General features: G+C 35.2%; 1 protein-coding gene and 1 long non-coding RNA gene across 2 annotated transcripts in view; one reads left to right on the forward strand and one right to left on the reverse strand.

The window, feature by feature from the left end:
- The window catches only part of LOC123874714 (hemicentin-2), a 329775-nt gene that overhangs the window by 128679 nt on the left and 178286 nt on the right, over positions 1–22810 (reverse strand). The window lies entirely within an intron of this gene.
- On the forward strand, positions 1834–20879 carry LOC123874717. The gene is made up of 3 exons (XR_006797992.1): positions 1834–1848; positions 11901–11911; positions 20746–20879. It is a non-coding gene; the product is annotated as an uncharacterized LOC123874717 (long non-coding RNA).

Raw genomic sequence — 22810 nt, forward strand, 5'->3', positions numbered from 1 at the left:
CATCAAAACTGACCTTTTCCTGTAAGCACGCCACAGACACCCAACGCATGTGCATAACCGTACCACGCGAATATGGTCATTAAGGTGCTAAACGCCTTACGGCCTTTGACTGTACGTTGTTCTCAAAGTGGGCGTAAGTTCATACAATCCATACATAATCCTGGATTTCAGTCCATTAAGATTGGTTTATACCTACCTTATATACAAATAACAGATAGAAGCCATTACAGCAATTTCAATTTACAAACTCAATTTTCTGATCACGTCTTCAACATAAATTCAAAGCCTTTAGTTTCTTTGACGTGCTCTATCGCGCAAACGAATACACTTTGCCACTCGTTTACGTCATAATGAGATTTGCATAATTATCTCAGCGTTCAACTCGGTCCAATGCACATACCTATCTAACCGGTTAGTTGGGAATATAATCAGACTTTGAAACTAGGAACGGATAGAAGCTTATCGAATGAGGTAGTTATGACAGTGAGTTAAGAGGAAAACCTATGCGAATGACATTGACGATTTCCCCTTCAAACTAGCAATTTTGACATGTCATGACCCTCTATTGACAATTAATCAAGCAGACATTTCAATCTGCGAAATTTACGCGGACTTTTAGTATTTTGACGTAGGAGGGTAAAAGATCCAGTAAATGAACGAATAAGGACTACCCTGACTTTGACCTAAAATTAAGATTTATGAGAATCGTTCTATATATAATTTTTATATTTTTTTTTATCTGTGTCTATACACAGTAGGTATACACTCTTAAATTATTTAAATATCAAAAACGCAAAAAAATGCGTGGTATTAATTATTATAAATTATTTTATTTAACAAAAGGATAAATTGCCAGTAAATGAACTGGGAATTTCAGTGAATGAACGAACTCTATCTAGTGCATAAACTCTCGATTCCTATTAATAAATTCTTAAGTATATTTTCGGCTTGGAATTTTAAAAAAAATGTCAGATTTTCAGTTTTTGACTTATTGTATATTTTTTTCTACATTTTGCGCGATAAATCAAAAACTATTTTACATAATAATAATAAATAAAACCTGTTTTAGAATGTATAATACAGCCCTTTCATATGATATTATCCCCTTTGGTATAGTTATCTTAGTTTGAAAGTCACCTAAATTTTCTGGAAAACAGTCCAAATGACTACAGAGAAAATGAAACTTAACGCCCTTGTTGCATCCAAGTCGCTGGAAGTGCAACATCAGCTACTGAATGTGTTAAGAGTAGAATGGTAGATTAGAGGTACTGGGTTGGGGCTGAGGTACAGATTTATCACCAGAAGTCAGAATCGTTCAAATTGCAGACTGCAAGTTACAATAGAGCCGCTTGGAACAATTTTTTTTGCTGTTTCTTCTGGTAATATTCACAACGCAGAAATAATAATCATCATGGTGTTTAGATGGTTTGCGCCAAATTATAAATTTTTTTTAGTAGTTAACTATTCTTATTTGCTCATAAACGCAACGAGGAAATACAGCTTCCACATATAAAAATTGGAGTCCAGGCCTTGCTGTTAGCTGCTAATGGGTTCTCAAAGTAGCCCGAGTATGCTTGTTTTACTGGGCACAAAAGGAAAGAATGAAAGGAGCTTACCCAGTACATCTTAAAAGATCCGTTATAGATACATGCATCCTGCCATGCCTTACCTATGCCAGCCAAACATGGGTTCAGACAAAGAATATAAAAAGAAATAGTGACTTGCTAAAGGGCGATGGCAAGGTGCATAAATTAAGCAAAAAATATTCAAAGTGAGAATTGAAGACATAAGAAAAAAGACAAAGCCTACAGACACCTTGAGACATGCCCTAAAACTGAAATGCAAATGGTCATATTGTATCGATTTTTACAGATGAAAGAAGGACAGGTAGGTAGACCGAAGACGCGTTGGTCTAATGCTATTGTGCAAATCGCGAGAGAAAATTAGCTTGATAGTACCAAAGACAGAGAGAAATGGGGATACCCAAGAGGGATCCATATACAAGAAAGAAGAATACCAGAATAAATATAAAAAAAATTCAAAAGAAAAATAAAACCGACTTCAAAATCACAAACACTAAAAAGTAAAAAATAATTTAAGTTATTGTGGTTTTTGAAGTCGGTTTTATTTTTATTTTGAAAATTTTTTATTTCAAAATTTTTAGTGGCCCCACTGTACTATAATAATATGCCATGCCCAGCTAAAACCCTACTGTTTACTAAGCAATTACACTGATCGCGAGCAATTTGCTCTTATCCATTGAGGAGTTCTGTTCTCCATCTCAGAAGATATTCATCAGAACTTCATCAAATTTATATGGGACCACCTGCAAAGTATACCTAGCTTTTCAAAAAAAAAAATATTCCAAATCGGTCCAGGCGTCTTTGAGCAATCGGTGAACATACGAGTACATTAAAAAAAATTGAATTTGCTCTTATCCATTGAGGAGTTCTGTTCTCCATCTTCAAAGATATTCATCAGATCTTTACCAAATTTATATGGGACCACTTGCAAAGTATACCCTATCAAACAAAAAAAAAATCCAAATCGGTCCAGGCGTCTTTGAGTAATCGGGGAACATACATAAAAAAAAAGATACCAACGAATTCAGAACCTCTTCCTTTTTTTAAAGTCGGTTAAAAATATACTAAGATTTACTAACATGGTGTTATACCATAGAGTAGCAAACAGAGGCAAAGCTTCTAAGAAGCGAGCAAAATTTATAACTATTTTGGTAGGGCTGGCACTGGAGGATACAATTTAATTAACAATAGTTATTTGTTCAACAAGATGGTAAAGTTTGTTTTTGTTGTGATTGCCTAGTTTAAATATCGATCTTTAAATATCGATCGATAGATCTAAATATCGATTTTGAACGAAATCAGTCAATTTAGAAAGAATTATAAATGGTGCCAACTTTTTTAAATTTTGGTTACAGGTTCCTATTTTGTGATCCCAGGGAGCTCTAAATATCGATTTTGAACAAAATCGGTCAATTAACAAAGAATTTCAAAATGGCGTCAACTTTTTTAAATTTTGGTAACAGTTTCTTATTTTGTGATCCCAGGGAGCTCTAAATATCGATTTTGAACGATATCGGTCAATTAACAAAGAATTTCAAAATGGCGTTGACTTTTTTAAATTTTGGTTACAGGTTCCTATTTTGTGATCCCAGGGAGCTCTAAATATCGATTTTGAACAAAATCGGTCAATTAACAAAGAATTTCAAAATGGCGTCAACTTTTTTAAATTTTGGTAACAGTTTCTTATTTTGTGATCCCAGGGAGCTCTAAATATCGATTTTAAACGAAATCGGTCAATTAACAAAGAATTTCAAAATGGCGTCGACTTTTTTAAATTTTGGTAACAGTTTCTTATTTTGTGATCGCAGGGAGCTCTAAATATCGATTTTGAACGAAATCGGTCCATTAACAAAGAATTTCAAAATGGCGTTGACTTTTTTAAATTTTGGTAACAGTTTCTTATTTCGTGATCGCAGGGAGCTCTAAATATCGATTTTGAACGAAATCGGTCAATTAACAAAGAATTTCAAAATGGCGTCGACTTTTTAAAATTTTGGTAACAGTTTCTTATTTTGTGATCGCAGGGAGCTCTAAATATCGATTTTGAACGAAATCGGTCAATTAACAAAGAATTTCAAAATGGCGTCGACTTTTTTAAATTTTGGTAACGGTTTCTTATTTTGTGATCGCAGGGAGCTCTAAATATCGATTTTGAACGAAATCGGTCAATTAACAAAGAATTTCAAAATGGCGTCGACTTTTTTAAATTTTGGTAACAGTTTCTTATTTTGTGATCCCAGGGAGCTCTAAATATCGATTTTGAACGAAATCGGTCCATTAACAAAGAATTTCAAAATGGCGTCAACTTTTTTAAATTTTGGTAACAGTTTCTTATTTTGTGATCCCAGGGAGCTCTAAATATCGATTTTGAACGAAATCGGTCCATTAACAAAGAATTTCAAAATGGCGTTGACTTTTTTAAATTTTGGTTACAGGTTCCTATTTTGTGATCCCAGGGAGCTCTAAATATCGATTTTGAACAAAATCGGTCAATTAACAAAGAATTTCAAAATGGCGTCGACTTTTTTAAATTTTGGTAACAGTTTCTTATTTTGTGATCGCAGGGAGCTCTGAATATCGATTTTAAACGAAATCGGTCAATTAACAAAGAATTTCAAAATGGCGTCGACTTTTTTAAATTTTGGTAACAGTTTCTTATTTTGTGATCGCAGGGAGCTCTAAATATCGATTTTGAACGAAATCGGTCCATTAACAAAGAATTTCAAAATGGCGTTGACTTTTTTAAATTTTGGTAACAGTTTCTTATTTCGTGATCGCAGGGAGCTCTAAATATCGATTTTGAACGAAATCGGTCAATTAACAAAGAATTTCAAAATGGCGTCGACTTTTTTAAATTTTGGTAACAGTTTCTTATTTTGTGATCGCAGGGAGCTCTAAATATCGATTTTGAACGAAATCGGTCAATTAACAAAGAATTTCAAAATGGCGTCGACTTTTTTAAATTTTGGTAACGGTTTCTTATTTTGTGATCGCAGGGAGCTCTAAATATCGATTTTGAACGAAATCGGTCAATTAACAAAGAATTTCAAAATGGCGTCGACTTTTTTAAATTTTGGTAACAGTTTCTTATTTTGTGATCGCAGGGAGCTCTAAATATCGATTTTGAACGAAATCGGTCAATTAACAAAGAATTTCAAAATGGCGTCGACTTTTTTAAATTTTGGTAACAGTTTCTTATTTTGTGATCGCAGGGAGCTCTAAATATCGATTTTGAACGAAATCGGTCAATTAACAAAGAATTTCAAAATGGCGTCGACTTTTTTAAATTTTGGTAACAGTTTCTTATTTTGTGATCGCAGGGAGCTCTAAATATCGATTTTGAACGAAATCGGTCAATTAACAAAGAATTTCAAAATGGCGTCGACTTTTTAAATTTTGGTAACAGTTTCTTATTTTGTGATCCCAGGGAGCTCTAAATATCGATTTTGAACGAAATCGGTCCATTAACAAAGAATTTCAAAATGGCGTCAACTTTTTTAAATTTTGGTAACAGTTTCTTATTTTGTGATCCCAGGGAGCTCTAAATATCGATTTTGAACGAAATCGGTCCATTAACAAAGAATTTCAAAATGGCGTTGACTTTTTTAAATTTTGGTAACAGTTTCTTATTTCGTGATCGCAGGGAGCTCTAAATATCGATTTTGAACGAAATCGGTCAATTAACAAAGAATTTCAAAATGGCGTCGACTTTTTTAAATTTTGGTAACAGTTTCTTATTTTGTGATCGCAGGGAGCTCTAAATATCGATTTTGAACGAAATCGGTCAATTAACAAAGAATTTCAAAATGGCGTCGACTTTTTTAAATTTTGGTAACAGTTTCTTATTTTGTGATCGCAGGGAGCTCTAAATATCGATTTTGAACGAAATCGGTCAATTTACAAAGAATTTCAAAATGGCGTCGACTTTTTTAAATTTTGGTAACAGTTTCTTATTTCGTGATCCCAGGGAGCTCTAAATATCGATTTTGAACGAAATCGGTCAATTAACAAAGAATTTCAAAATGGCGTCGATTTTTTTAAATTTGGTAACAATATCCTGTTTTGTGATCCTAGGGATCCTCAAATATTGATTTTGAACAAAATCTATGACAGTTCAAGAAAATAGATTTTAAACACTATTTAAATTATTATCATTAACATTAAATTATTTTGAAAACACGACGCGCGACGTGTACTGCAGCCCCTGAGCTTGAGCACAGGCCGAGCCGGTATAAACCGATTTCTCTCCGTACGCGACGTAGCGCCTGTGCTCACGCACACACGCGCCTCAAGCTTGTAGTAGTGTACCTATCGTAGCGCGCTTGTATGAAGCTTTGACTCTGTTCGCTACTCATGTGGTTATACAACGCAATACCACACTAACAAACACTCGTACAAACATACAGACAAGTATATACTCACACACACTCACACACACACATGGACGCACGCACACACACTTTTGAACGGTTTGAACGGAACACGGTTTTGAAATTGAAATTGAAAAAAGTGTAAGAATTTGTAAGAAAATATTTAAAAAAGGTATATCAGCCGGTTTTTTATTCCAGCTCTTAATACATGTAAAAACGTCCAATCTGTTCATTTACTTGAGCCTTTACCCTAGTACCTAATTATATCGACCGCCCCATATCAAAACAAAGTAAATGTCATTTTTCCGAAAATCGTTTTATGTCATAAGCCTAACTTTCATAGTATGTCCCGTTGTATTGTAAGGACACCCACATTAAAGTAAAATTAAAAGCTAGTAAGTCGCTTTGACCATTTTAAAACATAGTAAGTCTATGAACTGGCTAGGTTTTTTATAGATTAATGCGCCTTACTAAGTTTTTCAAAGGAATTAGATTAAATAAAATAAATATCACCCATTATCTAAATACCATGTCAAAACAGTAAATACTTAATGATGCATTAAAACTTAAAAGTAAGATAGGAAAAGTCAATGACCTCTACATGTCAACTGTTAAATATGGCTTGCAAGGGAAATACTTTGCATACTTACATAATGTTTTTAGGGTTCCATATCTCAAAAGGAAACACGGGACCCTTATAGGATCACTTTGTTGTCTGTCTTTCTGTCCGTCTGTCCGTCTGTCGTGTCTGTCAAGAAAACCGATAGGGTATTTCCCGTTAACCTAGAATTATGGGCAGGTAGATAGGTCTCAACTCTCATAGCCCAAGTAAAGGAATAAATCCGAGAACAAATTTCGTGATTCTAGATCAACGGGAAGTACTGTATAGGTTTTCTTGACGGACGGACGGACAAATGGACAGACAACAAAGTGATCCTTTAAGAGCTCCGTTTTTCATTTTGAGGTACGGAACCCTAAAAAAGAAAGTGATGCACATCTAATGAATAAATGTGTACGCCAGTCTTCACACTAAAATATTTAAACCCCTTTAATTTAAAAACTGTCATAGCCTAGTGGTTAGAACGTCCGCCTCCTAATCGAAAGTCGGGGGTTCGATCCTGGAATCACGCACTACTAACTTTTCAGTTATGTGCGTTTTAAGCAATTTAATATTGTACATCAAATCTTTGAAAAGAGCAACCGCCGAGTTTCTTGTTGAAGACTACGGCCTAAACTTCTCTTGAATTTAAACCACTTACTAGGTTTTGATCTGAGAAAGAAATTTGACATTAATTGACAAAATTGAGAGACCTAAGCTTGTATAAGAACACAGAAGTGTCATAATTCGTGTTCACTTTGCCTAACGTCTCTCAGAGAGAGATTTAAACTGTTTCTTATAATCACTGGCCATATTTCAAATGCGAAAGTGTGTTTGTTGGTTTAATATTCAATCACGCTGCAACGGAGCAACCAGTCGACGTGGTTTTTTGCATGGATACATTTAAAGACCTTGACAGTGACATCTCTCTCCGCATCGTATTCTTTATTGCTGAGGGTTGTGACCTCTTTCCATTATTCCTACATCTAATGGTAGGTTTTCTTGGGATAATAATGCGGTGGGTTCAAAGAGCCTACGGAACTCGACTAGAAAAACGAGATTTTGACTCTTAGTTTTAACGGTTATGAATTAGTTATTATTATCAGTGATAAAATTGATTAGGGCTGCCAGGTAAAATTACATTTATCTCGGAAAATCAAAGAGTTTCCACGAGATTTTTTCCAAGTTTGCGCTACTAAGTACATATATTATGAAGAGGAAAGGTTTGTTTGTTTGTTATCGATAAACTCTGAAACTACTGAACTACTTGCACTAAAGACATAATCATCAACATCAACCGACAGACGTCCACAGTGAACATAGGTCTTTAATAGGGTCTTCCACATGCTACGGGTTTGCGCCGCCTGAATCTTTGCGCTTGCGCTTGACGACAATCATGCTTTAAAGAAAGCAATGATGAGGTCCAAGTTGGAGCACGCTTACCTGGAAGATGCCTATTCACTCTTGGCTTGCAGGTATCTATGGTATATATGGCAGGAAACACGGCCGCCGAAATGGCGTTCCAACCTTTAGGCTCTCCCCATTGCCCGCAGCATGAATCTGAGCTTCCTTATGATGGTTATATTATGTACATATAATATCTCATAAGAAATCTCTAACACACAATCCAGCTAAGTAGGTCCAATTTCAAAAAAAGCTAGCTAGCCGACAAATCTAACTCAGTTAGGCAGCCTTCGGGAACCTTCGAGATGTCTCTCGTCCAAAATTCCTCAATGCTTGAAGACCAGTCTTTGAATAGTGCATGATGTCAGTGATGAAAAATGGATCCGAAATATAGGTCTTTTTTTGTACACAGGAAATGCCTGACGCATACCCCTCCGTCATGTGGGGCTTGCACCAAACTTGCACTACTACGAAATCCATTTCGGAACACGGCGCCCGAAACGAGGCGCGCTATCTCCTAAAAAACATAGGTATAATACCTATTTAGAACACTTACTATCTGTCATCATAATCTATGACAACCTCCGAGTATTTACCTGGTAAAACCGTAACTTTCGAATAAATTTTAGTATATAAGCAGGCTTCATTTAGAAATGAAAAAATCCCTATTTTATTTTTCAACGATTATAAACACAACTTTCATTCAAAAATAATAAGCTTAAATTCATTTTAAATAATATTTTGCGACGAAATGACGCGCACAGTCCTTCCGCCATGACAGTCCAGTGGACACTGAATTCCATAGAGCGCCTGCAAGAAAATAAATAGCACAGGAAGTTTTTTGGTTAGTTTTAGATTATTTAAGAAATGAAAAACATTTAGTATAAAACTAACAGTTCAAATTGATTGCTAAACCTAAACATATCATTTTCTGGAGGTTGGCTTCAAAGTATCAAGATGTTAAAGAAAACTTTTACAGAACAAGTTGCGAACAGCAATGTTTTCAACTTGTTTTTTTTTATTATTGGGATAATGTATACTAAATTAAAAAAGGCCCTTATAATCTTCACAAACTGAAGTTTTTAATTGCATGTATTTAATAGATGTTAATGCTTTAGAAAAATAAACAATTTACTTCAAAGTACAGCATTTTTGCGATTTGTCAAATAGCAATTACCTTAACGATTTTGTTCATTGTCATTGAAAATAAATTTTTGCTTCGTTTCAACAAACAATTATAGAACAATAGAATAGAAAAGGTTTTTAAAAATAAACTATTACTTATAAGCTTTCAAATCGTCAAGCGAGTCTACCACCTGTTTAGAATGCTCTTCCTAACAAGAAGATTTCAGGTATATCATTCGATGACTTTGTATAATAAACAAAATATAAAATACTACATACTAACAAAGAAAATAAGTTAAAAAGTTTTGTTTGATGTTTTCCTTCCGAAACGTTAGAGAATAGAATAGAATAGATTTTTATTCCAATAAACTTTTACAAGTGCTTTTGAATCGTCAAATAATAATTTACCACTGGTTCGGAATGCCGTTCCTACCGAAAAGAGGTGCGAGGGTGCCTGGGACACCTTTCCCTCGACATATAAAGCCGATCGTCTTAACAACCAGGCTATCACCGCATTTTGTCTGTTTATTTGTTATCAACTTCTTAACTTCTTAGTGAAGCAGTTTTATTGCAGTTTTTTCTGATATTCAGCTAGTTAGCGAATAAGCAGCACTGTACTTACTTACCGTCCAGTAGATTTTTGCCGGTCTAAAATTTGAAGTAACTAGCCACAAACTAGGTTCAGTTTTGACCCAGTTTTATGGAGAGAATCTTATTGTTTTCATACCTAATTACTTACCTATATTTTATTCCAAAACATGTACAATTTTTGTTTATAGAATATTTCTCTTACTGCATAATACATTTATCAATACTATAATTACTATAGTTTGTTCTACTAAAAACTCTGTTATAGATAATGTTCAATTTATAGAATTAGGTGAGGTAACTCTCGGTTTGATCCTGAAATTATGTCAAATATTAGGCTATGGGTGATGTGTAATCAAAGAAAAATAGGCGACTCGTAAGCTACCTAACGTCAAATGTAGCAACATTTGACGCCTGCCATTGGCCTTGAATCCTCGACGTTTTGATACAAATTCCCTAACAATCGTAAACTGTGGTATCAAGGCGGAGTAAATGAACGATCGAAAATTTTGGAGCACTTTACATCTTATACATTGCTTATGAAATTATTAGAATGATGTACGATTAGAATAAAGTAGAAAGATATTACCATATTGAGGATTATGAAATAACGGTGGTAATTTAATAAAGAGGCGATCCTGGAATAGTTAGTTATTAGTTGCAAACATTATCAAACATTGTAGTGAGCTCACTACAAAGGGATCTCATTACCCCGCGGCGAATAGCGTATCAATATTATGCATAAATTAAGCATAACTTCGGAGCATGTGCTCGCGAGGCGTGCAACTTTGATTTGTTCAAACATTTGTTTGCTCGTTGTTTTCTCGTGATGATTCAATGCGGAGTTTGCTCCGAGCGATCTTTGTTAAGGGGCATGAGACGGGTCTGCCCGTGAAATTCAAGTTCGTATGGCAATTTAATTGCGCGTATGGCAGTATCATCCTCACAGGTTTATATAAAAATCTTTACTTGAAAGGCTGGACCCTTTTAAGAAATTAGCTATAGTATCGACAATTTTGTGAGAAACTCATGTTTAACTCATTATTTTGACTAATTTCTTAACTGAAAACTTTCAAGTAAATATTCTTATGTAATCCTGTGAAAATGATACAGCCATTGTCGGATTTAGAATGCCATAAGCCTACTTTGTCGTATTATTTTATAAATTGAAAAAAAACCAAATTAATTTTGAATTTCGCGGGCAGACCCATCTCATGCACCTTAACGTGGAGTGATTGCTGTTCTTTGTACGTAATTTAACCAACTAAATTACCTACTTTTCTTTATATAAAAAATTGGCCTTTGTAAGTCTGACTTGCAAATTCAAATTCAAAGTATTTTTATTCAATTAAACTTTTACAAGTGCTTCTGAATCGTCAAAATAATCTACCACTGGTTCGGAATGTCATTTCTACCGAGAAGAACTAGCCAGAAACTCGGCGGTTGCTCTTTTCAAGTATTCAATATACAATAATATGCCATACTGTATACAAGCATGCACACGAAGAGTTCCGTACCATCGTACAAGAAATAACACTTTTGGCGTCAGATGTGACGACGAATATCTTATAAGGTATTGATTTTTGCTTGAAACGAATTCAACCAAAAATCTAATAAACAAAGTGATCTACCGCATTGAATATTTCAAGCCAAGTACTGGTCAGCCATAATAATGAACTAATGAATATGCGACCGGGCGGCGGTTCCGTTGAAAGCCCGGAGCGTAGTTCGTAGTTGCTTTAAGTATTTATTACTCTAACGTTTACACTACTTATAGGTAACTTGACAACGGTTCTAGCATATGAAAAGTCTTTAGATATTTTACTATCGTATCAGTTCAGAGTACGGATCAGGCTGAAAACAAGCCATTATGACGTAGATACCCGCTAAGAAAGGATTTTTAGGAATTCACTCCCTAAGGAGATCAAATAGCGGTTTGAAATTCGTGTAGTCCACGCGGACGAAGTCGCCGGCATAAGCAAGTATTAGTATAGATTATTATTTCGCCTAAGCCGGTGTCTTGCCTTGGTGGAATTATACATTTTCCTACTGCTTCACCACATAATCTTCTACGTTCCGATAATACTAGCATACAATTTGGATGTAACTGTTAGAACTGAAAATCTAATAAACAAAAGTACAACGCCGCATTGAGTATTTCGAGCTGAGAGTAGGTCAGCAATATTAATGAACTAATGAATATGCGACGCCGGCTTCGTTGGAAATCCTAAGCGTGAATGCGAGTTGCTTTGAACATTTATTATTGAGCCCTTTTGCTATTACGTGTTTTGAACATTTGATTATACGGAGATAATGAGGTGTAAGGGGCCAACTTAAAGCTCACTTCCATTGGTCGATAGCTGGTCGACAATTGGTCGAAAATAAGGGAACTTCCGGCAGCCGGGATAAAGGATAGTAAAATAAGTCAGTTGAAAACCAATCGATTCATAGAATGCACCATCTTGCATCGGTTTCGTTGGAAATCCCAAGCATGAATACGAATTGCTTTGAATATTTATAATTTAAGTGTTTTGAAAATTTGATTATACGAAAATAATGAGGGGTAAGAGGCTAACTTAAGGCTCATTTTCATTGGTCGATAACAGGGTTTACACACACAAATCTGACCTCCAGCAGGCGGAAAATAAGTCTATCGAGAACTTAGTTGAAATTTAAAAAAAAAAAAAACAACAATCAGATTCACCACATGCGTCTAAATAAAATGTAAAGAAACCCCAATCGCTATCAGCTTCTTACAGGAATAAAATGTACCCAATATAATATGTAACCAAACTTTTGCGGCACGCAAGTCTGGAAAAGATTCGACCCTTGATAACGCCTAGCCCTTCACACAAACATTTACACTGCGGACGCAAAGGCAACAAAATTACACTGGCTTCAAGTAAATACCCAAATTGGGCGTTCCACTTAATCGCCTTGGGTTATCCTTGGAATAAGCGGAAAGAACTATCAATCACGTCTAAATAACATGTCAAAAACCCAGTCGCTACCAACTTCTTTTGATAGTAAATAATTTGTGTTACAAAACTTTCTCAGCACGCAAGTCTGTAAACGAATCTTGATAAAGCCTAACCCTTCACATAAACGTTTACGCTGCGGACGCAGAGACAACAAAATTATACCGGCTTTAAGTAAATGCCTAAACAGGCGTTCCAGATGGCATACCGCCCCGAGCGACCGCTTAACGCTTACCCAGGATTCGCTCATTTTACTTTCATAAGGCATAAAACGTCACGCTTATGGAACTTTTAACGTGGCCTCATAAATTGTTTAGAACTTCATGCTCTGTAATTAAATACACACATTTGCATTGTACTATAATATTCAACTGATGTTATTATAAAGTTTCGCTCGCAAGGAAGCGCCCTAAGAATAAATTATTCGAAAATGTTTTAATTCCAGGAACGTTATATAAGTTATTCTTTTGCGGTGCTTTTTTAAAATTTAAATGAGTACTAAAACGATTTTAAATATGCTTTGTTATTATGATAAAAAGTGCTTGCTGTGTTTGTTAAAATTTTCTCATTTATAAAAGAGAAAGAAGGTCTGTATCGCAAATGAGTAAACCGTAACTTTATATTATATTTATAGGAATAGACATTCACATACATTAATAATTGTGTGATAGTAGTAGGTACACCTACTCTTCACTTAATTTTTTTTACCATAATATTTCGGTTATTTCGGTGGATTTAGGTTTTTGAAATCCCGCGGAAACTCTTTGTTTTTCTGGGATAAAAAGTAGCCTATGTGCAAATCCAGGATATTATCTATCTCCATTCTCAATTTCAGCCAAATCCGTCGAGTAGTTTTTGCGTGAAGTAGTAACAAACATACATACACACACACACACACAAACATGCAAATTTTCGCCTTTATAATATTATAGTGTGGAAGGAGTAACAAACATACACACACACACACACACACACACACATACAAACTTTCGCCTTTATAATATTAGTGTGATAGTGTGAAGTGTGATAGGTAGAAAAGTAACTAGTTATGTTGACATACTACGTACATTTTGGGAGTTTCTAAGGTTTGTATTAGTTTTTTATAAATTAATTTTTATTATTATACATTTGTAATAATCAATAGTAATTTAATCCATACACAATGGACCGAGGAGCTCAGAAAGGAGGAAAACGGGAAGTGGGACCGCGCTACCAAAACACTTTTCTCCAAAGTATTTTTGGTAACGCAGTCCAACTCTGGTCTGGCTCAAAAAGCCTATGTCCAGCTGTGGAAGCATGCAGGCTGATGGATAGATGAGTGTTAAGTAAAATTATTGGAATGCACATCACTTCAACATTTATCAATCTCATAAAACAAGCTTTTCAATATAGCCACATTCCACTCGCTTTGTAATAAAAAATCTACTTGCAAAGCTCGAGAATGCTTGCGACTCGTATATGATGAGGCCAATTAACAGGCAACATTGAGTTACAGTCCCCACACACAATGCTCGAGTAAAGAAAACCAGGAAACGCCCGGATTTATGCGAATTGTATGCTTGAGGGTAGGAAACGATTTGCGACGCATTTTTATACGACTGTGATTCCTTGGTGGCATTTCTTTTATAAATTTTCTATAGTTTAATCTAGTTATTTATAGTTTTTTATTTTTTATAGTTTTTTATCTCGTCTTTATGAAATGCATGGAGGCAGTTCTTCATCATCATGATCAACTCATCGCCGGCTCACTACTGAGCAAGAATCTCGTCTCGGAATTAGAAGAGTTTGGCTCTACTATATATTACTTACTATTATTACTACTATTATATACTATTATTTATCTGTGTATAGTCTACACAGAAAAATAGAGGTGTGAGTCCAGGATCGAACCCCCAACTCACCGAAAAGAAAGCCGATGTAACCACTATGCTATAACAGCTCTCTTTTAGATTGGCTTAGTATAAACAGTGACGTCTACTGTTGACCTTTAAAACTTATCTTATTTCTTTTCATTTTAAAATTATAAGGACTTTATCTCACTACTGGATGGATCGAGCTTGGCATGCAGATTGCAGATAGCTATTAAGACGTAGACACCAGTCATCCACTAAGAAAGGATTTTTTTTTTAAATTCAATTTCTAAGGCGATAAAATAGGGGTTTAAAATTTGCTATGCAGAAAGGTATTGACGTAGACATCTTCTAATAAAGTTTTTTTGAAAATGCAACCCCTAAGGGCCGGCCCACATATTATGGCGGAGCGCAGCGCGGAGCATTTTTCACAGTCAAAGTATTATCGAAATTGTCCTCATTGAAATTATATCTAAAATCAGTTGTGCATCCGTGCGGATACTTGCGCATTCGCACGCAGTCCCGCGCGTGCTCGCGCATTCTCTAATAGAAATTCGCGTAATGTGTCACGCGATTAGAAAACTTTGCGGGAATGCTCTGCGCTGCGCTCCGCCGCGCTCCGCCATATGTGCGCCGGCCCTAAGGCGGTAATATAGATGCTTGAAGTTTGTATAGTCCAGTAGATAAAATCGCGGGCATTTCGGCTAGTTAAATCATATTAATAAAGTAACAATCTTAATAAACTGTATTATCAGCTTTGTACGAATTAAGCGAATAAAATTTAAATGAAAATTTCAATTCATTTAAATAATTATGACTCCAATTAATTAATTAGCAAATAGCTCTTGTTAGCGATAATTAGTTCCCAGTATTTTATTTATTAAATCGATGTGAAATTCCATATGGAGGAATGAAAAAGTTTGTACGAGAAAAAAATATAATATGAATTAGCTTTTAATCAGTGAGTGTATGCCGATGAATATTAATATTTTTTATTGAATGGAATATGGTACTTTAATTAAATTTTTATATTTCAGTATTGGAAAATTGTTGTAAAGTAAATATAAGCTATTCGCGGGATTCTATGGCACAAAAATAGGAACAAGCTATGACACATTATGCTGTAGACATGTTGAGTTCATATTAATTAATTACGTGTACGTAAGTAACTAATTTGTGTTCGGTGATGAATAAGACACAAGATAACAGGTGTAGATTAAAAATTTATAACACCCCCGACAAGTGAAGGTTACAGTAACTAGAAAAGAGCTGATAACTTTCAAACGGCTGAACAGATTTTCTTGGATTATAGCTAAGAACACTCTCGATCAAGCCACATTTCAAACAAAAGAACTAAATTAAAATCGGTTCATTAGTTTAGGAGCTATTCCTATATATCTCTCTCTACTATTCTGCAATAATAATAAATTCCTCAAAAGGTGTCTGTTATGGAAATATTGTATCACAGGCAACGTGCAGGCTCACACATCTTCGTAAGTAATATATTATACTGTATTCGTTTGGAAAGGACGTGCCTCGAGGTTGTTAGGGTGCACGTCGTCTGAGCGAGTCCAATTTACGAAGTAACTACAGACTAATACCTAGTCTGTGGCCTGATGCACGTTCAACCTTATCAAGCATTATTGTTGCTCATGAATCTTCTTAGGGTTCCTTATCAGAAGGGCACCAAAATGACCCTGTTACTACCTAAGTCTCCGCTGTCCGTGTATCGATCCGTTCGTTCGTCCGTCTGTCAGCGGGCTGAAATATTCACAGAATGTGTATTCCTATTGCCGTTAAAACAACCAAATGATAACAAGTGTAAATTAAAAAGCTATAACACCCCCGACAAGTGAAGGTTATAGTAATAACTAGAAAAGAGCTGATAACGGCTGAACCGATTTTTTTGGATTATAGCTAAGAACGCTCTCGATCAAGCCACCTTTCAAACAAAAAGAATCTAAATTAAAATCGGTTCATTAGTTTAGGAGCTACGATGCCATAGACAGAGAACTTTTGATTATGATAAGACTTCGGCGAACACCACTGCCCTGGTTTTTCACACGAACGTAAGTAGTATGGATTACACTGATGTGGTTTCACAGAGTACTGTGGTTTTTAGGACGTATCTACAAAAATTTCATTGAGGAATGAGAACCAAAATCACGTTTGTACTGAAAACTCTGGGGAGCACACTAGTATCTATATTATGACAGTATCAATGCATTAGGGAGGTTGTTCCTCATTGGTGTTGATGGTCAATACCATTATTGTCGAATGTTGAGTATTTACACAATAATTACCTAAGAATCTAATCTATCGTGTAATTGTTATGGAAATAAACGAATAAGCGATTTTCCCATTCATCATCGTAAAAGAGTTCTAAACTCTGCTAAGTTAAAACAACAATAAGTTTGCAACTCGTCTAATTCCATTAAATCCCAGGCTATGACACGACCAAAATGGCCGACAGACAGTGCGTAACGACTTGGTTTCAAATTTAATCAGCGTACCGACTTTGATAAACGCTGTATCGGCGTGTCTGTGAAAACGGACTAATTGTGAGAGGACTATAACGGATTTTAGAATGATTAATGTTAAACTAATTTTCTAATTTATATTTTATTGCAGCAAACAAGATATCCATACTAATATTATAAATGCGAAAGTGTCCTGTCTGTCTGTCAATTTGTTACATTTCAAGGTCTACTTCACTGGGTAGTAACAGCGACAGCCTGCCCGGGGATAGACGTAGGCTACTTTTGTCCCGAATGATTTTAGTCTTTTCAAAAATCACGGATTTTCAAAAATCTACGTAGTCAAAGACGTGGATATGATCTAAGTTTCAAAATTCACTAAAAAGTACACAAAATTAATTTGGAGCTGATTGCTCAGCACCAAAAATTAGATATTTTTAGCATAAGTATCTCCGAATTTAACAAAATATGTATGTATTGTAACGTCTGACTCAGTATGCGTTTTGGTTTCACTGTAAGCATGCTGAGATATTATTATTATTAAATAAATAAATAAATAATAAAATGTTGTATTACCATTACATTGACTTTTTCTTTATTTACACATATACGCGCCGTGATCTTTTTTTATTTTCCAACAATGTAATTACTTATTATATTTATGTGTAGTCGACAAATATTGACTATACATCAATCTGATAACAACAAAAGCCCACGTTTAGTTATATAACATTTGATTTTGTCAGTCAGTTACTTAATTTTGGGATTTTCAATAAATATTTACTCCCACGTACGATTCCGCGAACAAAAGCTGGTGTTATCAATGTAAACAAATTCGTACCGTAGGATTCTCTTTGATTGCAAAACCCTAAAAAAACGTACTTCGTAGTCTAAAAACGTTTCAAAGTAGAGCGAGCGATGGAGAATCGATTCGTCATCCCAAGATGTTGACCGGTTTAATTAATTCAGAATTTATTGTCCAAAGGGTTGGACCGTTTTATATTTACTTTTGTCGGGATCTCGTATTTCTTTTCGGATTGTTAGAAATTAGTTTTCCCCGTCACCCGTTTGTTTTTTACTCTTTGTTCAAGGACCGTTCACATTTTAAATTTAGGCGGTCAAATATTTAAATCTAACAATTGGGGTAAATAATTTTATTAGGCTTTCAGTTCAGTCAGATAATTTAATTTTCAACAGCTTCAAAAATATTGATCGAACATTGGTCAAACGTAATAACTTTTTTTAGCAATGAATCTGGTTTCACACAGTATTAACACCGTATGTTTTTTTGCTCGCAAAATCTTACCGAATACTTTGGCCGCATACATTGAATATGTAGAACTGTTCGCACGGTTAAAACTGTGCATTTTTTTGCCGTGTGAATGGTAACTCAATGTATGCGCCACTACATATTTGGTATGATCAATTCCACACAAAAATGTGTGGTATTAATGTGTCATAATAGGTCTCATATATTTTAGGCTGGCTAGCTACAGCCCAAGCATAGCCACACTCCGTGTGACAAAGCTTCCTCACTATTTTCTCGCAGGTTTTGCATCGACAAAATGTTGTCACATATTTGAGATGGGCTTGCTGACATGACTAGCCATGGTGATTAAATTTGAACATTGGACTTTAGTGACCACTAAAGTATTCTGGAGTCCATGCAATATACCAGTGAGTGTTCAATTTTTTTGAGATTTTTATATATATAATAGAAAAACGCAAAGTTTGCTCTCTAGCTACTTTTATTCCACTTCAAATTACTAGTTTTGTCACGATATGCATGAGCACTCAAACAAATTTTGAGTCAAGAGAATCTGCCACAAAACTTTGCGGCGACACTTTTAATTTTAGTATATGCATTATGCAACCAACATTTATATATTATGCTGTGATTAATGAACAAAATGAAGTTGAAAACTATACCCCGACTGCTCTGAATAAATGCACAGTTTTTTGGACAATATCCTTCATATTTATTTTATGCGTATGAAATGTAGGGGTGGCTCTTTCAAAATTAATGGCATGAAATGTAACTTATGTCGTTCGCATCCAAAAAAATCGATTGGCACGTTCATCAAAATCGAGTCCGTAGTTTAGGGGCTATGTTGAAACGTATATACCTACATATGATATATAACATATGACAAACATATTATTTATACTTGCAAATACTGCTAAAGTCATAACCCTTCTTTTTGACTTCGCTATAAACAGGTAAAAAAGTCAAAAACCTATTATTTTTTTCGTATATTAATTTATCTCTTGAGGATTTTCCTCTAAATTATTTTTAAGTATCGTTGCTCTTATACAATTAAATACGTCACTAACTTAGTTTATTGGAACAGCAAACTACAATACCTTTGCCTTTTACTTTGTCTTTCCAGAGGACAAATGAAAACTCTAACTCAATTACTGTTTTGATTCCTAACAAATAACCGTGCTGTGTTTTAACGTAGTACTGTAGGTAGGATGTGTCCCTCGTTTCACTAAGAAAATATTGACTTAAACAAGGAAAGTGCAAATTTTGGCGTTATTAACAAAGTTTCGTAGCTACTCGTAAATATGTTTACTCAAGTAGGCTAAACTTTTTAACCAATTTTGCAACAAGATGACTTTAATCTCTCTAGAAGGATACCTACTACACAAAATTATTATTATTAAACGTAAAGTTAAAATTCTTCTGGTATCCTTGTTATTTTTTTTTTAAAATATTTTGTACTAGATGATGCCCGCAGCTTCGCCCGCGTGGGTTGGTCAGATCCCCTGCAGCATCAGAATTGAGGAGTTGGAATGCATATTTTGTATGGAACAATGTCGCAAAGTTCCTTTATAGATTTAAAAAAAATTACGCAAATCGGTTCAGAAATCTCGGAGATATCGGTGTACATAGGTAGAAAAACAAAATTTCTCCATCTTTCAAAGTCCGTTAAAAAAGTAGCCTATGTTACTCCTTGGTTAATCCTCTACTTGTCTGTGAAAGTCCCATCAAAATAGGTTTAGCCATTCCGAAGATTAACCCGTTCAAACAGGCAGACACTTCAATTTTACCTTCTTTAAACTACCTATTTTAAATATAGAATTGTGTCTACTGGTTTGTTGGTTTATCCTTCAATCACGTTGAAACGGAGCAACGACTCGAAGTGATTTTTTGCACGGATAGGTAGGTGACACAGGCCTCTCTTTATCCCAGAAAAAGAGTTCCCACGAGATTTTTAAAACTTAAATCCACGTTGGCGAAGTCGTGGGCATCAGATAGTATCTTAATAAACAAATAAAATATCTGCTAAGAACGAGCTTAAGTTGGTGCAAGAAACTTTTTAACTGTAGTTTTATCTATATTAGAACAAAGCGTCCGTACAAATGCGGTCGTTCTCAATTTTATTACGGTACTAAAATCCATCCAATCTCGTACAACTTGCTCGGTATCACTTGTCGATAGCTACATGTTAAATCGTTCACCCTATCGTACTAAATATTGTAATGAGGACTTTCAAAAACTACAAAGCAGATTTATATCTTAAAATTACTTTGGTAATTGTTCATGTTTTTAGTAAAATAACCAAGCTAAAGCCAACTAAACTAGCTCAAAATATAAGGGTAGTGGATAGATTTTGTCTCTTGCAGAACTAATAGCCACTGAGGTAGAGGTGTTTTGGAGTAGAGAGTGCGTCCCGACTAGACCTGTCACATTGTATGGTTCAGAATTTTGGGCGGTAAAAGGGAAGGATGAAAGACGAGTACATGCGACCGAAATGCGAATGTTGAGATGGATGTGTGGTGTGACAAGAATGGATATGATAAGGAATGAATATATAAGAGGAAGTTTAAAAGTAGCACCAGTGGTAGAAAAAATGAGGATTAATAGGCTGGCATGGTATGGGCATGTAATGCGGAGGGAAGAGAGTCATATCACTAGAAGAATGTTAAATATGCATGTGGACGGAGAAAAGAGAAGAGGACGACCAAAGAAAAGGTGGATGGATTGCGTGAAAGAGGATATGCGTATAAAAGGGGTAGATGATAAGTTGATGGATGACAGAAGAGAGTGGAAGAGGAAGACATGTTGTGCCGACCCCACGTAGCAAGGGTAGCTGGAAGAAGAAGAGTGCGTCCCGACTAGTAGGTGAAATGTGGGATCCTCCAATCCTGTTGGATCGATCTCAAGAAGTACTCTTGAGGCCAGTGGATGAGAAAAATGCAAGGCCATTTATAATGCTGTAGAAAGACCGGAGTCTATTAGTGTATAAATGCAATCATAAGGATTTTGTTGAATAGTGTTTATTAGGAATATGTATCAACCAAGATAAAGATAACAAGTGTAAATTAATAAAAATTAATAACACCCCCGACAAGTGAAGTGTACAGTAATAACTAGAAAAGAGCTGATAACTTTCAAACGGCTGAACCGATTTTCTTGAATTATGGCTAAGAACACTCTCGATCAAGCCACCTTTCAAACAAACAAAAAACTAAATTAATATGGGTTCATTAGTTTAGGAGCTACGATGCCACAGACAGATACACAGATACACACGTCAAACTTATAACACCCCTCTTTTTTGGTCGGGGGTTAAAAACTAAATGCATGCATAGTCCTATGAGTACATCTAGAAATAGGTGTGTGAATAAGCAAAGGTTCTAAGATCACAAACACCTTTGAAATAAAAGCAATACACACACTATTTTAAAAACATTCGTGCAGTAACAAATGTGGTCGTTGTCAATTTTATTACGATACTAAAATCCATCCAATCTCGTACAACTTGTACTCTACACCGCTTGTCGATAGCTAAGTGTTGCGATGTTCTTTTTATTATCCTATTACTAGAATATAAGTTGCAGTGCTACAGCTACTACTTATTGCATGAATGTAGTGTGGTTTATATTTATGATCAATCTCAGGTTCACGTTGTACAAATTAAGCTATAAGAAAGTTTATATCACATCTGATGCTCACGATATCTCAAAGATTTGTGAAGGTCCCCTAAGAAAGTTTGTAGAAATTTGGAGAATCTCCGGCACAAAAAAATATTGAGTGGGGAAATGCACACTCTGAAACTCATCGTAGAGTCGCGTAGACTTGGCGTAGAGTCTGCGTAGACCCTTGCACAGAAAAATGGTAGATTGACTTATTAGTAGAATAATTCACGGTATGAAGAGAGCATAGAAGATAATTCTTATGTTGTTGTAATAAATATAAAATCAACTATAAATCCTATAAATCCTCTATGTCTATCTAGAATCTATCTATATTTCTATCTAGAAAATATAAATCCTCTATATTTCTTGACCCGTGGGAATTTTAATAATACCGCGCATTTGATTAGAACGTCACTTGACAATACAGCATTGTAAAGTCGAAATCTCCTGAGGATGCTCCGGTGTCGGGGCGAAACGTGTGTCGAGAGTAGTGGAAAAGTCTTGTGTGGTGTTGCATGTGAATGGTGGTGGCAGTGCTTGCTTGGGAACTTGGCTTTATTGCTTGGTTGGGGAGGTAAGCGGTGCTTAGCTTGTAACTGCATGTTTGACCATACAGATTTATCCTGTTGGCGGATTATAGCAAAATAATTTTTAATGTTTCTTGCTAATACCTACCTATTACTTGTCTACGTTTAAAGAGAAAATCTCTGTGCAAAATTTCAACTTTAAAGATCCAAGGGTTTGGGCTGAGCATTAAAAAGTTTGTTATTTAATCAGGACTTTTTTAATTTATTCAGAATGTTAAATATATTCAAGATTGCCAGTTAAAATGCATAACTAGGTGATTTCTGCAAATAATAAAAAACATTTTATATCTATTCGCTCATTTAAATAAACCAATTATAACAAAG

This window comes from Maniola jurtina, chromosome 19 (genome assembly GCF_905333055.1).
Source record: "Maniola jurtina chromosome 19, ilManJurt1.1, whole genome shotgun sequence".
In the NCBI taxonomy this organism is placed as follows: Eukaryota; Metazoa; Arthropoda; class Insecta; order Lepidoptera; family Nymphalidae; genus Maniola; species Maniola jurtina.